This window comes from Myotis brandtii, unplaced genomic scaffold (genome assembly GCF_000412655.1).
Source record: "Myotis brandtii unplaced genomic scaffold, ASM41265v1 scaffold154, whole genome shotgun sequence".
NCBI classification, from domain to species: Eukaryota; Metazoa; Chordata; class Mammalia; order Chiroptera; family Vespertilionidae; genus Myotis; species Myotis brandtii.
The window spans coordinates 5,900,485-5,905,322 of NW_005355584.1; positions in this window are offsets into that span (position 1 = coordinate 5,900,485).

The window sequence follows — 4,838 nt, forward strand, 5'->3', positions numbered from 1 at the left end:
CCCAGAGGGGAAGCACCAAATTCTGCATATTCTGCCTAAATCTCTGGATGACTTCTAAACTATGGATGTGTGAAGCAGATGAAAGCCTCCAAGCTAAGGCTGAGGGAGGATGAATACAGCCCAAATAACTGTCTGTTAGAACAGTAACAACCATCATCAGCCTCTTCGGAGGAACATAACTGAATTTAGAATCTCTACCGATTACTCAGATGTCTAGGATACAAATCAAAATTACTAGACATTTAAGAAAGAGGAAAACATGATTCATAATAAGAGAAAATCAACATAGCTTAATCCCAGAGAAATAAGGAAAAAACCACTAGCTGCTTTGAATAGATGTTTAGAGATGACAGAAGAATCAGGGAACATATTAGATAAACAGAAATGATCCAATCTGCAGGTCTGAGAGAAAAAAAAGAATGAAAAATAAAAGACATCTTCAATGCGCTGTGTATAATATCAAGATGTGTAATAGGTATATTTTATTGGCATTCAGGAGAAAAAAAATAGGGACAGCTCTCTCCCTCCTCTTAAGGAACCTCTTTACTGGGACTGCATCCTAGCCACAGCACCAGATTGGTAGAAGTAGTCTATGTGTGAATTTGGGACATTGAAGAAGGGGGAAATAGTCACCAACTTTACCAAATATGGACAGAACCAGAGAACATGACATCTTTTTGAGCTTCGTTTTTCAAAACGAAAATAATATCCCTATTTAGAGAGGTAATAACAGATAATGCATTTAAGGTTTTAGCATAATGCCTGTCATTTATGGAAGTTGGTATATCTTCTTTTGTACATTCTCCTTTTAATTTTCCAACCTGCTACTGTAAAAATGTTTACTATTCATTATCTAATAGGAAAAATGACATATACCTAGAAAATGATGTAAATCTATTACTTTATTTCCTCATATATGATAGTGTATACATATTTTACTTATGAAGTTGAAAAGTTGCTCTGAATTTTTCCTTTATACTTTCTTAGACTGCTACTATGATAGACTTGGTAATAATCCTTCTGTATCATTTATGTTGCTTCTTGGTGCAAGTAAAAGAAAACCTGACAGACAATAACAGACTTTTTTTTTTGACTAATGTGAGTGGAACGGTCCCAACAGGGCTGGCTTAGCCGGAGTCCTGACCCAGGCTGTCTCACTGAGAGGCCTAGGCCTTCACCAGGTGTCTGTGCACTATTCATGTCAGACATGACTCATCCAGAGGAATCCTTGCTCTGAATTTCACCCTTAGAATCAGAAAACTAGTCCTTAATCAGACCAATGGAAACTCCTAACTGGAAATGAGGACATTGGGTGGTTGGAGAGATGGTACTATTATAACAGAACTGAGTTGGCTCTCTGGTGAGTGAATAGTAGTGACAGTTCCATTTATATTTACTTTAATTAAAGACCAGAAGTTTTTAAAAAATATATTTTTTATTGATTTCAGAGAGGAAGGGAGAGGGAGAGATAGAAACATCAATGATGAGAGAGAATCATTCATTGGCTGCCTCCTGCATGCCCCCTAATGGGGATCGAGCCCACAACCCAGGCATGTGCCCTTGACTGGAATTGACCCCGGGACCCTTCAGTCTGAAGGCTGATGCTCTATCCACTGAACCAAACCAGCTAGGGCAAGACCAGCAGTTTAAAACTAAATACGAGGAAGGCAGTAAGCAATTGGGAAATGTGTGTTCTTCATTATACTCAAGTAACTAATTTTTTTATGGCATAAGTATTAGAATAAATATGAAAATTTAAATGGTTTAACCATCTCTTCCACCAATTATGTGTGCTTGTTGTTATCTTTCCTTAAAATTCCATTAGGTTCCTCTGGTCAAATATAAGTAATATCTACTCATTGGCCACTTCTCTATCGCTGGAGTTGTTGATGGGCAGGGCCACTGCAGAAAAGGCAGCATGGAGAGAGTGTAACACAAACTTAGCACATCCCGATAAATCCATACACTTAAAAAAATATTTTCTTATTTATTTTAGAGAGGAAGGGAGAGGGAGAGATAGAAACATCGATGAGAATCATTGATCAGCTGCCTCCTGCACGCCCCCTACTGGGGATGGAGCCTGCAACCCGGACATGTGCCCATGCCCTGACAACAACTGAATGTCAAAACTGTGCAATTTTTTTAGATTAATTTGTGGCAAAGAAAGAACTATAACCTAGACCTTCTTATCCTGTGGCAGATGGATTTGAGGATAATCCTCAACTTAAAGGTGGTCCCACCCCTAACCCTTGGGAATAGCTCCAACTCTGATTGAGGAGTGCTGTGGAAACATTTATGAAGACAGATTATTGCATGTAAAACTATAATGTAGAACATTATTTGTATCACCCAGATAAAATTCTCCTCACTTGGAGAAGTCTAAGATGATGGGGGCAGGGGGGGGGGAGGCATCAGGTACAGGTGCAAGGATAAATAGTGCTTTAAGAAAACTTGTCTGCAATATTAGAAAACATTAGTCAATGCAGAGAGCAAGTTCAAACACAATGGATGGGAAGCTGCATTTCAGAGAAAAGTGGTGGATTCGGAGCTCCAACATTGGGAGGGGGACCAACAGCTCTGTCCAGTCAATGGAAGGAGTGGAACCTCGGAGCAAGCCACAAGGGCTCCATGAGTTTCACATAAACAGCCTATATTTGGCTGGGCTGCCATCTCAGTCCAGAAAAGTTGCTTGGCCTCCTCTCCCTGGGGCCTCCATCCCTTCAAATGCTAAACAAAAGAGAAGTGTTGGTTTACTCTTGCTTTATAGCAATACTGCAAACACAAATTAAAAATTTTTGTCCTGTGGCTACATAAAAGTGTGGGGAGAAATAATTTTTCAAAAAGCCCCAAGGTTTTACAAACATTTACATGTAATATAAATACAATATAATAAAAATAATTATATAAATTTTATAAAGATTATATAAATTAATACACCTGGATCTTCTTTTATATATATATAAACTTTCCTGATGAGACACACAAAAACCCTATCAAAATTTTTCTATATTCCTGGGCTTTTCTAGAGCCCTGCATGAAATATAGTAGATGCTTAATAAACAATAGCCATCATCACTATTAGTATTATCTAACAAAGTCCTTTATAAGAGTAATATTATTATACCCTACTAGTATGATTTAGAAATTTTAGAGCCTTTTCTATTAATAGAATTTCAAAAGGGAACTTTACCCTAAATAACTCATCTTACACATGAGGAAAAGGTTAAATTGACTTCCTTAAGGTGACATTATGATGTAAATGGTCCTGTCTCTGCAAAATAATGCATAAAGGAACTGAAAAATCAACTCAGATTCTACTTCACTGCTCAAAGATGAACTGTTAACTAAATCCCTAAGGTGAGAAAGGTTGCAAGATTCAGCACCTGAAGACCAACAGAATGCCCAATTCATATGGAGAACTGTATTAAGTTCTCCATATGAAGAAGTTTATCATATTGATAAGTTTATCACCTTGTCACACAAGACTAACACTGTTGAAATAGATGGTAAACATTTTATTTATAAGCACTACATTTTCAAGTACATTTCTAGGGAACTCTGAAGACCAAATTTAGTTTTAATTATCTTTCATTCAATAGGCATCCAGTAAACGTTAACGAAACAGATATAACATTGACAAGCTGATCACCTGTTCTGAGAAACCTGTTTTCCAAGTTTCTATACAGTTTTTAATGGACAATTACTGAGTCAGTATGGTAGAGTGGGGAAGTCTGACTGTGGAGTTTAGAGCCAAGTCCTACTTTTACAAGCTGTGTGATCTTGGGAAGGTTGATGCCTCTAAACAGCCCTTTCCTGCTGTGGAAGACGTGAGCATTCATTTGGATTCTATTGAGGAGTCAGATAAGGTCTACAAGAAGCTCTCTATCGCAGCGATTTACCTTTTTCATCTCATGGCACACATAAACTAATGACTAAAATTCTGCAGCACACGCACAAAAAATATACATATAATTCTGATTCATTCACACCAGTCCTGCGTGTGCCTGCCGCTCTCTGGACCTCAGTGTGCTGGGCGCCTGTTGGCTGTTCCCATATTCTAATTTGACAATCTAAGGGAAAAGAGGTCAGTGCCCCTGACTAGTCCGGTATTGCATGTTTTAAAAATTCTTGCCACACACCAGTTGAATCACGGCTCTATCCTAGTTAGTCTGATTTAAATAGCACTGAGCTGAAATTGGCCTTGAGAGATGCTGTGGGTAGGAAGCCTATCATTATTACTATAAGGGCATTATTTCAAAGCCTACTCACTTTATCTTCCTAAATACAATTCTGATTAACAGGTGCCCCTGTGCCTACAAGAGAAGTTAGAATTCTTCACCACCTAACCCCAGGTGGGATACCGCTGCCCATTAGATAAGGTGCTGCTGTCCTTGCACTTGGTCTTCCTTCCTGGGTCCTGAGGTTCTAGACTCGAGGCCCTAGATGCTCCCGCACAAGGGGCAGAGGGGCTGTGACTGGGGCGCATAGTGTCTTTCTTCGGCCAATCCTTGTGCCGTTAACGTTCACAAACAGTCCACGCAGGGGCGTTTTCGGTTCTTATTGCCCAACTGAACCACCACACTGAACTCCTTTGCCTCGGAATTCGGCTCCTGGCTCCCTTCGGCCTGTGACTGCGAGAATCCCAATCTGAGTCACGGGAGAGCTTTTTCTCTTAATCTGGAGGGGCGCACGCGCCTGGCCCAGCAGAAATAGCTGGGTCCCCTACATGAGGGCCTCGGCAGCGGCACCCCTCGGGCCGGGTCAAGGCCCCGCAGGCCTTCGCAGCGCCCGGGGCGTCGGCTTCTCCGCGTCACCCTCGGGGTTTTCCAAGGCGGGCG